Source organism: Caloenas nicobarica, chromosome 3, assembly GCF_036013445.1.
Source record: "Caloenas nicobarica isolate bCalNic1 chromosome 3, bCalNic1.hap1, whole genome shotgun sequence".
NCBI classification, from domain to species: domain Eukaryota; kingdom Metazoa; phylum Chordata; class Aves; order Columbiformes; family Columbidae; genus Caloenas; species Caloenas nicobarica.
Window position 1 is genome coordinate 17,089,470 of NC_088247.1, and position 13,223 is coordinate 17,102,692.

Below are 13,223 nucleotides of genomic sequence, written 5' to 3' on the forward strand. Positions count from 1 at the left end.
GGTAGGGGGTGACTTAATTTCTAAAAGGAGACTAGCAGCTTTACCCTTTAAATGTCATAGGCTATTTTGGAGATTATTTGGCTGCAGTAATGAGAGATATTATATCATTCATGAAACTTCAGATCTCCCTGCTACCTGAACTAGATAAGTACAATGAAATGTGATTTTCAGAGGTTGCGTAAGTAGAGATCCAAATCCATAGGAAATGTTTCTAGATAGTAGAGAGCATTTCTGGACTTCCTTGATGACCTAGAAATTATTTCGTACATCTGGCTGCCCTGTTCCCAGGTATTCCACTGGGACATAAAACTGTATAAAATACAGGGTACAGAAAGTCTACCAACCAACTACTAGTGTGGAGTTCACAATTGAAATGAAGAAAGTATAAACCCTCTTTTAGATGAGCTTAGACATTTAGAGAGTGATTGATACATTAATTGGAAATTGAAAGCTTTTGCTGAGCTGAAGAGTATTAGAAGAACTTCAAGTTAGTGGGTGGTGTGTGGTGTGGGTTTTTTTTCCTCTCTTTTTTTTCCTCAAAAGCAAAGAAAGCCTCTGTATTGAAGTGCATTACTTTGGTTTTGATATTTAGACCCTTTGGCCGACCAGGGTAGACTGTGAGGATGTTGTGGTTTAGCCCAAGCTGGCAACTAATTATGATGCAGCTGCTCTCTCAGTCCTCCCTCCCCAAGTGGGATGGAGAGGAGAATTGGAGACAAAATGGTAAAACTCATGGGTTGGGATAAAACCGGTTTAACAGTATAGCAAAGGAAGAGATAAACAACAATAGCAATAACAGTAAAAGAACATACAAGCGGGGAATACACAATGCAACGCTCACTACCTGCTGATGCCCAGCCTGTTCCTGAGTAGTGATTTCCTCCCCTGGCCAGCTCTCCCAGTTTATGTACTGAGCATGATGTCAAGTGGTATCAAGTCTCCCTTGGGCTAGTTTGAATCAGCTGTCCTGGCTGCGTCTCCTCCAGGTGTCCTGTGAAAATTAACTCTCCCAGCCGAACCCAGGACAGAGGAGACCAACAAGAATAGGCAGGAGTAGACCAGAAACAATATTATGTTTCTTCCTAAGCTGTCTTCTCCCAGTTGCTGAAAAGCAGAAAGCAGTAGGACTTATGTCAACAGACTAATGCTCCTGGAAGTGCCTTTTTGAAGGAAGAAGCCTTTATCTTTCTTCATGCTGCTTTCTTATTGTGCTGATCACAGGATGTCTGGTGAGAATCAATGTGTGGGTGCAGTTCTGCTGCAGAGTCCAAGATTCCTGCTCAAGGAGAAGGAGCAAAGCTTTTAATGGAATGTGACTTTCAGTTTTTTAATCTGCAACTTCTTTACATCTGTTCGGGAGTTAAATATGCTTATTTGGGTTTTTAATGGAAGTTTTAAGAATAACTTGCCTCATGGAGGACTGCTGCTAATGTTGCTTTGGCCACGAGCTTTGTATCATCATTTAGGACAGTGCTGACTCAAATGCCATAGGGCTATTACTAGGTTTGCATCTTGCTCAATATTTTGTCCCCTCTTCACAGAAATTAAGGGATCCCTTATTCTAAGCATAGATTTTGGATTTCCGAATTTCTTCAGAGATCGTCCTCTTTCTCGCAGTCCCTGCTTTCTCAAAGGTTTTAGTAAGACACATTCCATCTGGCATTTCCAGGAGAAACGCATGTGAAGTGCATGGGAGATACATGTAGAAGGAAAAAAAAGTGTGCGTGAGAACTTCACCGTTTTCTACATTGCTTGCATTTTATTTTTGAATTTCATGGTGTGTTCTGTGGCTTATTGCGAAGAAATTTGATACACAAAGTATTTGAACAATCTGTAAGTTAGAAGATAGGAAGAAGATTGTGTTACCTCCCTGTTGCCAAACAAATGTTTCTGAAATTACTGGTGCTAAGGCCTCATTCTCACTCAGAAATACTTGTTTGCATTGATGAGGAGATAAGGGAGGTGTAGGCTGCTCCCCCTCCCAGCATAGCTGAACTCCCAAATCAGTGTTCTGTGTATGGAATATGTGTTCAAAAATAGGTACATGACTATATACTGCAAAATGTGAAATCTTTGCAGCGAACATAACCTTGGTTTGACAAGGTTGGAAACATTTAAAAGAAATATGACTAGTACTAAATGTTACGACACAAAACCAACTCTAGTGGGTGTGTCTCTTTCATTCCTGTTCTTGAGTTTGTCCTGCCAGATCATCAGCATCTTGACTGGCTCCTGCAGCTGTTTTTCCTCTCTATTGCGTCTGAGCTCCTAACAGACTCTAAATGGTAAATACTTTAAATACAGATGTCTTTTTATCTACATAGTGAACACCTTTTTAGGCAGATTTCTTTTCTCTGACTTCTAAAAATGTTTATTTGGGAAACAAAACCCGATAATAGAATTCTGGAAAAGGAGGCTGGAAGGGATTTGAGAGTGTATCTGGATCTCTAATCGAAGACAGTTTGAGATCTTCTAGAAATAATAATAATAATTAAAAAATCCACAAAGACTTTCTAGTCTTGTTAGGCAATCTGTATAGGTGCTTAACTCTGTAGTTAGGTTCTCCTTAAAATTAGCCTAAGTTTAACCTGTCTTTGGTAGTTCGAGCCCCTTCATCTGTGTAGGGAAATGTATTCCCTTGCAGCAGTCTTCTGTTTATATTGTCTCCTTTCAGTCCGGTAAAGCCTGAATGAGTCTATTTAAATCTCTCCTCAGGTTGTGTTTTCAAGGCTTATTTCCCTTTTTGCATAGCTGCTTTTGGAATTCCTTCAGTTATTCTATGTCGTTTGGAGATGTGCTTTTCAAAACAGGGTGAGGTATTTGTAAAGCTAAGCAGAGCAAAAGGCTTATTCTGTCTGTTTTGCAATGCTGTGGCTTTCCACAGATCCTTTTCTGCTCTAATTCTAACTAATAGTTGGTTTCCATTACAGATTTGTATGGTTGACTATTTACAGCCAAAATCCTCGTGATTGATGGTGTTTTATCAGATTTTTTTTTTTTTTTTTTTTTTTGCACAATGTAGTCTCTACCAACTCAAACATTAGGATTAAGACAAAGTAACTACCTCACACTGGCTGTGGTAATAGGGCAGGTTTGATCATGGTAGTCGTTAGACTTTGGGTGTACATGGTGTGGCTCTTATAGCAGAGCATGTCTGTTAGTTGCGGTTGTCTAACCAAGTCATTAGAAATAGGCTATTTTTATAGTACTTGTGCTGGACAAGCCTTTGACTGAGTTGTATTGCACTGTTTACCTTCTAGCTTTTTATAAATATATACTGGGTTAAACAAATAAAAATAAAACCTTGTATAGTATTTGATACCAATTTTACAGGTCTATGATTTTTTGAGTTCCCCTTTCAACTTATAAAGGTTTGGTTCTAAGGAGCCTTAACCCCTTTTTCCAGTTTCAAGGAAATCTTGCCCATGCTAAATTTTTCTCAGTGGATAATTATTAAATATGACTAAGCTGCATTGAAATTATTATCTCTTAAATTTTACTTGCATTTTGATTTGTGAACTCTTATCTCTCCATATTGTCTCTGAATCTTATCTTTGGATTTGTTTTCTGAAATTCGCAATAATGCCTTTGTGATTTGCTAGCTATTTGATTTGCATGTTTTTGAATGTATTGCGTTAGAAAAGGTGGATCAAAACCAGCTTCTTGTGATTTGCTCTTAAGCATTAAGTGTTTGTTAGAGACTAAGGGTTGCTGTCTATTAAGTATCCTCTACTAATAGGAAGCTAGTGGAAATAAAATTTTTCTGGGTTGAAGTTTAGCAACCCCACAACTCAGGATTATATGTGTTAATGAACTGAAAAAGACATTAAAAATCACAGAATCACAGAGTGGCTGAGGTTGGAAGGGACCTCGGGGGTCATCTGGTCCAGCCCCCCAGCTCAAGCAGGGCCACCTGGAGCATGTTGCCCAGGTCCATGTCCAGATGGCTTTGGAGTATCTCTATGGATGGAGACTCCACAACCTCTTTGGCCAACCTGTACCAGTGCTCAGCACCCTCACAGTAACAAAGTGTTTCCTGATGTTCAGGCACCTCCTGTGTTTGTCTGTGCTCACCGCCCCTGGACCTGTCACCGGGCACTGCTGAGAAGAGCCTGGCTCCGCCTTCTTTGCACCCTCCATCAGGTATTTATACACATCATTGAGATCCCCCTGATTCTGCTCTTCTCCAGGCTGAACAGTCCCAGCTCTCTCAGCCTGTTCTCACAGGAGAGATGTTCCAGCTCCTTCATTATCCTTGTGGCCCTTTGTTGGACTCACTCCACTATGTCCACATCTCCCTTGTGCTGAGCAGCCCAGAACTGGATGTGCTCCTCCAAGTGTGGCCTCACCAGTGCTGAGTGTAGAAGGATCACCTCCCTTGACCTGCTGGCAACACTTTGCCTAATTCAGCAAACAACTGAAGGTAATAGTGTTTTCTTCAGACAAAGGAGGACTTTGAGGAAATTTAGGACTAATTGAAGACAATAAAGGGATAAAAATGACAGGCTTAGTTCAACACTGAAAAAGCAAACAATATTTGCTTGATTTGGAGCTGTTCAACTGTGCGTATAACATAGCTTGAAATTAGGGATGGAGTCTGTATACCATGGAGGGCCCCCAAGAGAAGCTTCATAAGGCAAGCTAGGTGAAGTGGAGAATAACAGGCAAGACTTAGCGTTCTTACATGGATAGCAGATGTGGTGTCATACAGAGACAAGTGTTGAGAACCTTATTTCTCATGGAGTACTGCACAATTACTGAGGATTTGGAGAAGGTTAGGAAAAAGAACAAGAGAGCTGGAAAACTCAGATGAGAAACTGAGGACATTTGAGTTGGTTATCTTGAAAAGGAAGTTAATTAGAAGTGACATATGATCAGAACCTGCCTAAAGCTGTTTGCCTGCATAGGTGAAATTGCACTTCTGTTGTAGACAGTGGGGAGGAGACTGGGAAGGGATCTGGGGTGGAAGGCTGGATTCAGTGTTCCTATTGCTGCTGAGGAAATAAAAGAGCAGGTGTTATGACTGTCCTGTCCAACAGGGATACCCATTTAAAAGTACATATTTTTGTTCCTGGCAATCTGTTGCCCTAAGCAAGTACATACTTCTAATGATATACCTAGTTTGGGCCATGAATAGAGATGTATATGAAGAGGATAGGAAAGTCAGCTTGTTAACTTTGCTCTCATGAAAAATGTAAGACCAAATTGCTTTTAAAATTCCATTTTCAAAAGGTGCAAGGATTTATTTCTATCTCATTTCACAGTGAAATGCCAAGAAAGGCTTCAATATTCTTACTAGAGAGAAAGAATTCTGAAAGGTTCACAAATGCTAGATATCAAAATCTAAAATGGTTTCCAGCTATAAGGAATTAAGATAAAGCCTTCATGAGGTAAACTTTTAAAGAGAGATTTTTAAGTTCATCTTACCTAGCTTCTGATATAGCACAGACATAGTATTTCCCATGGTTAAAACAATAACTTGCTTAATGAAGTGTATTTCAAAATCAAGATTGGATGCTTTTGCAGAAGATTCTGAGAGTCATAAAATGTTTTCTTTTAAAATCTGATCCCTGTAATCACTTTCATTGATTCTAGTCTAAATGTTTTTGAGCTATATTCCTGGCATTATTTCTTATTATGCCCACCTGGTTTTCACCTTTTTAATAGGTCTCCTAATGGATGTCCTGTTCTTTCACTAAGAAAGTAACACTTGTCTTCTAACCAGGTATTTTTTAGCCTGAGCTACTGTGCCCTGTGGTTCTTGCAGCTGCCATTGGTTTGATCATTTATGTAAAACAAAAGTTTCCCAAGAAGTACCAAAATAAATTGCAGTGAACAAAATGCATCGTGGATCTCTCATGTGGAGGGGGAAATTGCTTCTTCCTGTGGGAGCTTCCTTTGGGATTAAGGGACTGAGAACCGGCTGGTGTGGCACAAGGATGGTGGCAGAGGGAGCTGCTGATGCCCATGGCTGTGGGCTTGGGTGGGTGGCCAGGGGTGGGTGACCAGGCCTTGGAGGGAGCAGAGGCAGAGAGAGCTTCCGAGAGACCGGGGTAACTGAGCAGAATCCGCCACTGTTTAGAAATAGTAGAATTGGCTGGAAGTACGGGCCTGTCTGCCAAGGACACAATGAACAGAGGGAGGGATGAGCTTTTTGTTCTGTCTACCCTACTTGCTCTCAGATTTTTCTGTTTAAAGTGTAAGCTTCTAGTTCTAGTAATGCATGTGTGTCTTGTTTTTGTTTTGTTGCGTGGTGTGCCCCTCCCTTGTTAAAAAACCTTCTAGAAAGATTTCTATAAGGGGGCAGGGGGACCCAGATGTGATTTTAAACCTGTGGCTATCTCTGGGTGCTTTGCACAACTACTGTCCTTCTTTGACTAAGTGGTTTGGGGCATGCAAATGTGGAGATTTTTTTTTAATGTTCTCCCAGAGCAAATTGTAGTGACTGGTGGAGCTTATGGTTGTTAAAATAAACTTTTTGTACTCTTTTCCTGTCAGATGCTCCCCTGTCATTCCCTCAGTTATTTCTTTTAAAGTATCTTTACAAATGCTTGGCATCTTTAATTAAAATGTGCGTTTTTCTACAATCTCTGCCACTTATACTAAAAGTTGAGATGACACATTTGCTGTCATCGTTACAGGCTTCTACAACTTAATCTGTATTTGGAAGTAAATACTCTTGTGGGTAGAGCAGTAAGAGAAATCTGGGATTTAACTGTGATACTTACAGTGCAACAGAATCTTCTATTTAAATTCACATTTAGGAATTTATAAGTTTGTATAGGAGGTACATGTGTCTACTCTTACATTAAAATAATGGGATTTTAAAGCTCAATGCTTTCAGTACAATTCCATAAATACAGCAGTATTTTATAACTTACTATATGGTGATGTATAGATGCACAGATGAAACTGTGAAAAAGTATCACTGTTGCATTTATCCCATGTGGCAACATCTCAGTTGTGCTCCAGTATCCATCACTGCAGTGTAACTTCTCCCGGTAAGGTCTGCGTCACCCTGAGTCCTGTGGTACCCTTTCTGGGCAATGCTCCTCTCTCACAAGTGCTAGGAAGGATTTTGATTATTTCAGGAAAATTAACTTGTTTGGGGACAAAAAGCTGTTAGACGCTACTATTTTATGCTTGGAATGCAGCTATGTTATTATTTGATGGCAAACTTCAGTAGAAAAAGTTGCACGTTTTCTTTATCACATTTTATCTTAGAAGATTAACAGTTAAATAAACTGAATAAATTCTTAGAACGAGAGGTTTCAGGGGGAAAGGACCTCACGAGGTGTCTGATCCAGCCTCCTGCTCAAAGCAGGGTCAGTGATGGGGTCAGATGAGGTTACTCAAGACTTACCTTGTTGGGTCTGGATAGCCATCACCATCCTATGCTGGTCACCTTCAAGCTGAGAATCGGCTAGAAGTAGATCTAAAAAAAAGATCAAAGTGGACCTTGAGAACAAAAACCTACCCTACACTTCATCATCCACATTGAATTAAGATTCATCGCAGTTAATGTATTTTGTTACCACTTTTAAGAACGTACCTTAGGCTAACAAAACAAAGTGGAAAGCTCTGGGCTTCTTAACAGGAGTTCTGATAGCCTGAGGTTTCCCTCTCTGCCTTGCAAATCTGATCTCATGGTTTTTGCAGGGGTCCAGTATGATTTGGAGAGTGATGGATAACCACTCCTTTGGATTAAAATCTTTGTCCCTTTATTTTGCAGTCATAGATTTTGTAAGAGACATGTTTTACTTTTTTTTCTACATGATTACGTTCACAGGCTTTATCGCTTCACTGTTGAAGTAATTACAGAAATAAATTGAGTCATTGCAGGGATGCAGCATGGCTGTATCTAGTGGCAATAATGAGTCTAGGCTAGAGGTGTGCTAATATGTTCATGGTCTCCTAAAAGTGCATTCTCTGGCAAAGGTACAAATTATTAAGGGAATACTGTTGATTTTTTTTTTTTTTTTTTTTTTTGTCTATGTCACTGGTTTTAATTTACTAGTAGCTGAAGGCTAACATACATGCTGCTTTCAGTTATAATAGAAATATCTGATTGGCATGGTAGAACCTTCAGATAGAGCCTTCAGGAAGGCATAGTAGGGCCTTCACATAGACTGAAAATCCTTCAATGAACAAGCAACTGAAAAGTTTGTCTTTAGCTAGGAAGTAGTTAATTCACTATGAATTGTGACAAGACTGCAGCTCCCTCTCATAGGTGTAGTTTACAGTTGATGCTGCCTGAAGCACAATGCTTTTTGTCATGACGAATTCTGTTGACTCTCTTTTCTCCATCCTTTTTCACTCTACACTTTTCTTGTTATCTTTGCATCTCCAGAGATGAAGTATGACAAGGTTCTGGCATTCAGCTGAACTCACCAAAACAAAATATGAATCTTACAATCTGTTTGCTTGTTTTTAAGTCTGTACTCTTCTTACAAGACTGCCACCAACTTTTTTTCTTCATCTTGTCTCTTTCTGCTTTGAATGTGTGTGCTGGCATAAGGCTCCATGTGAAGTGGTGTTACAGCAAACAGTATTTGTCCCTAACACCTAGCAGAAGTTTGAAAAGTATTCCATCTTGACATTTTTTCAAATTAACGCCATTTAAATTTTCTCTTCTAAGCAACAAAAAGGCCTCAACAGAGTATGTTTTCAGACTAATACTGTTTTCACAGAATGTTTTTTCAACTTGCCTGACCAACTTAATTTCATTCTACAACAAGGTTGCCCACCTAGTCAACCAAGGAAGGCTTGTCAATGTGATCTTTTTGGAGTTCAGTAAAGCCTTTGATACTGTCTCTCACAGTATTCTCTGGGACAAGATGTGCAGCACACAGCTGGGTAGACATGCAATGCAGTGGGTGAGCAATTGGCTGATGGGCTGGGCTCAAAGGGTTCTAGTAAATGGGGTTATGTTGGGCTGGTGGCCAGTCACTAGTAGTGGGGTTCTGCAGGGATCCATCTTGGGCCCAGTGCTCTTCAATGTCTTTATCAAAGACTTAGACTCAGGACTTGAGGGATTGCTTACTAAGTTTGCCGATGACACAAAATTGGGAGGAGCTGTCGACATTCTTGAGGGCAGAGAGGCCCTGCAGAGGGATCTGAACAAATTGGAGAACTGGGCAACCACCAACCATATGAAGTTCAACAAGGGCAAGTGCAGATTTTGCACCTGGAACACGGCAACCCTGGCTGTACATGAAGACTGGGGGATGAGATGCTGGAGAGCAGCCCCATGGAGAGGGGTCTGGAGGTTCTGGTCAACGGCAAATTGAACATGAGCCAACAGTGTGCCCTGGCAGCCAAGAGGGCAACCGTGTCCTGGGTGCATCCAGCCCAGCATGGCCAGCCGGGCAGGGAGGGGATTGTCCCGCTCTGCTCTGCACTGGTGCGGCCTCACCTGGAGCACTGTGTGCAGGTCTGGGCGCCACAGGATAAAAAGGATATAAAGCTACTGGAGAGTGTCCAGAAGAGGCTACGAAGTTGGCGAAGGGTTTGGAGAGGAAGCCATATGAGGAGCAGCTAAAGTCACTTGGTTTGTTCAGCCTGGAGGAGACTGAGAGGAGACCTCATGGTGGCTACAGCTTCCTCACAAGGGGAGGAGGAGGGACAGGCGCTGATCTCTTCTCTTCAGTGACCAGTGACAGAACCTGAGGGAATGTCAGGAAGATATGCTGGTGAGGTTTAGGTTGGGCATTAGGAAAAGGTTCTTCACCCAGAGGGTGCTGGAGCACTGGAACAGGCTCCCCAGGGAGGTGTCACAGCCCCAAGCCTGGCAGTGTTCAAGAAGAGACTGGACAACGCCCTCAGACACATGGTGTGAACTGTGGGGTTGTCCTGTGCAGGCATAGGACTCGATGGACTCAATGATCCTTGTGGGTCCCTTCCAACTCAGGACATTCTAGGATTCTAAGTATTCCAACAACGAAAGGTGGGAGGAGAGTGAGTACTAGCAGAGCAAGAGCATTATAAACAGTTGCAGAGCTGGGACTCTTCAATAGTAATTCAAATAGTATTCAACAGTATTTTAAATTTAGCCCTGGCTGGAGGGAGAGATACCTGGTGGTCTTAATATCAAGCAGTGGGATTTATTCACATTTTGAAAACATAACTGATAATCAAATAACTAAGGCAAAAAATAGGAATATAAACACAATGTGTTTTGTTTCACATGAATAGAATATAGCTAATTCAAGCCCCTCATGGAGGAGTTCTCATTAGCCTGTGACTATATAGATACCTATGGATTTTGGTGGCCAAACCAGTATGAAATTCTGTTTACTTAAAAGATACAGTCTACTTCCCATCACATTCTCGAGTCACTAAGAAGTGTTATAAACCCCAAACATGTTAAACTGGTGTTTTGTTTGTGGTTTGTTTTTTTTTTTAAAGACGTGTAGAACAGGGCATGCACATTTAGCTGAAACTCTTCTTCAAATTTTGTTTGTAATGAAAACACAGAAGGAAGCTTAAGTGCAGTGACACTGCCAGGCATCGCAGTAATGAATAATCAGAGTGTGCACCGTGTGCTTGTGTTACAGATTAGTTTGTCTTGACTGTTACACTATACGTGATTTTTCAAAGTCTTGACATTCCTGGCAAGTGCAGCGTAGGAGCTTCTGGATGCATGCTGAATTTCTGGCTGACTGGCAATCACGCTATTTTTAGTCTTGAAGGGTTACAGTGTGGAATTTAACAGGCTTAGAATGCAATTAAAAATTCTCTTCTGCCTGAAAATTAATGATTTTTCTTAACACGAACACAATTTATATGTATGTCAGATGCTTTCTAACAAAACTTGTTTTGGAGAGTAGACAAGTTTAGTGTTTACGTGTTCCCATAATAGTGACCATAAAGCAGTTCAGTGAATCATTAATGCACTTACTCATAGAATGCTCTTGTGAACTAGCTAAGTGTTTCTATTTGTGTTTTATAGGTGGGACAGTCAGAGAGATGGAAATAGCTCCATAAATTTAGCTCCTGAATGCCAAGATTCTGTGGATTTATACAATGGGAATTTGAATGCCTAGAGAACAGCTATGTAAATAGGAAAACTTGCATTGTGGATCTTGGTTTAAGTCACTCATCTGTAATTGTTCGATGAGTCCGCGATGGGTCTCGCAGGCTGCTGGAGTCCAGTTCTCTTCCTTGGTCGTTGTGCTGGTCCGTGCTGCTGGCTGGGTGGTGTTGTGGTGAAGTGTCTAATGCACAGTGGCACCTTTGCAACCGTAATAATCGTAATCTGCTTCTGTATGTATGTTAAATATTTCTTGCTGTGAACAAATAGGTATAAACTATTGCATGTAAATTACTTTTTTGATTGTTGCTCTAAGTTTAACAAACTTACTTTTAGCTGATAATATTTGGCTTTTGATAGTCTAAATACAGAGTTTTCCACTGCATAATAGCTAGAATTATTATTAAAAAGAAATTTGAGCATATTTCCCAATTAATACTAGTACCAGTCATGAAAAATACAAATCAAGACAAGCTCTCTTCTCAGTCTCTTTTGTAGTTCAGGTTTAAAATTCATAAATATCTCTTCAGAATTCGCATGTGCCTTTTGTGGTATCTGTAGATAAAGGAATTTAAGTAATGAAAATTTTCCCAAAGGAAGCTTTGAGCTGGCAAAATGATTGCAGGTACTTCCCTTGTACGTACCTTGCAGCTTCCAGGCAGTCCTGCTGGCAGTGAAAGATTTTGTTCATCGATAAGTCAGTGTTAGAAAAGATTTGGGAGCAAGAAGTTCATTTGCTTGGACACCCTATTTGTGACAAGAAAAATAACTGGTCTCAGCTCGCATAAAGAATGGCTCATTGTGTTTGTTCATATCCATGCTTGTACAAAACAGAATAAACCAGTAGTATGAGGAAATTTCCAGATACTTTGCAAGTATGAAAAGTTCTTGGATGCTGGAAGAAAGAAATTGCTGAAGTGAGATGCATCGTTTTTTTCCTTGAGATTTTTAAGTGGTTTTTCTCAATTACTTAAGTTCAATGAATTAAAAGTTGAGATCTGCAGTGAGTTTCAGAATATATAAGAGAAAATAATGCAGGAAGGTAATGGATGAAGAGAGTGATAGGCAAATGGCACTAATATGGGTGTACACATAGGTGAATAATTCATTATTTTGATTTCATATCTCAAAGGATAATTGATGAACAACCTGACATTCCTTATCCTTTTTAGCATTGACATGAAAACTGCATATATACAGAAATGTGGTCTCTTCCACTAACATAAATTGTGATTAAATCTACCCAAAAGTTTCTGCTAGTTGACTTTATACAATATGTTGTTAGGAACAGGTCATATGACTCTCTTAGCTGGAATAAACTGAGCAATTATGGGGTTTTGTGCATTTGGTTTTGTTTTGGGGTGTTTGTTTTGGGTTCGTTTTTTTTTTGTAGTTAATTGTAAGATCGTTTGATTGTTCTAGACATTTAGAGGGAAAATTTTGAAGGGTATTAAAAGATCATGAACACAAGCAGTCTTTACCCAAGAGCAAGGATAATATAATAATAATATTATAATATTTTATATCTTTATAATATTATAATAGAAAGCAGAGTGCAAGCACTTTGGCCGCTAGTGTAGGCTGAAAGCGCAGCTAAGCTCAAATATATATGGAGATAGGATCAAGACAGTATCCAAATAAATCAAAACTAGAAAAAGGTACAGTTTATATAGTTATAAATACGTGTGTAATATATACATAATACTCTGAGAATACAGTGACTTCCTAACTTAGAGATCTTAAATGTAGCTTTGAATAATTATTGTTTGCTTGGAGTTAACATTTGACAGTTCCATGAGCGATTGTGCCATGACTTGAACTGTCAATGAGTAGGTAATTTTCTTTTTTCAGTTTCTGATTGTTAACTGGAAGAAAAATGTTCCAAAAATAAATGCAAGACATTTTTCATGATGAGTTCCTTGTGTACTTGCATGCAACAATCTGCAGATACTGGTTCTTCCCAGCCGCCAAGCTGGAGTATTTCCGTGTGAGGGTGCAGGAGGACTGCTGCCTGCCATAAATAACCATTATGCACAGAGCTCGCTTTGCTGAGGGTTGGTTTCTTGCACTTTTTGTGGAGCATCTCAAATTCACCCCTGGAAACAGTCAATAGTGTTTCTGTCATGAGGAAGAAAATAAATCTGCATGAGAATAGAAGTTGCCATCCTGTATTCAGGAGTAACCTGTGTTA

At 40.0% G+C, this 13,223-nt stretch overlaps 1 protein-coding gene across 5 annotated transcripts in view; it reads left to right on the plus strand.

Moving 5' to 3' along the window:
- MBOAT2 (membrane bound O-acyltransferase domain containing 2) overlaps positions 1 to 13,223 on the plus strand; it is a 98,854-nt gene that overhangs the window by 37,604 nt on the left and 48,027 nt on the right. The window contains exon 1 of one of the 5 annotated variants that reach the window (XM_065631541.1): positions 2,214 to 2,285. The exons of 1 other annotated variant lie outside the window; for it this stretch is intronic. The gene's annotated coding sequence lies outside the window, so the exon portion shown is untranslated. 3 more of the 5 variants (XM_065631540.1, XM_065631543.1, XM_065631542.1) reach the window with 3 other exon arrangements.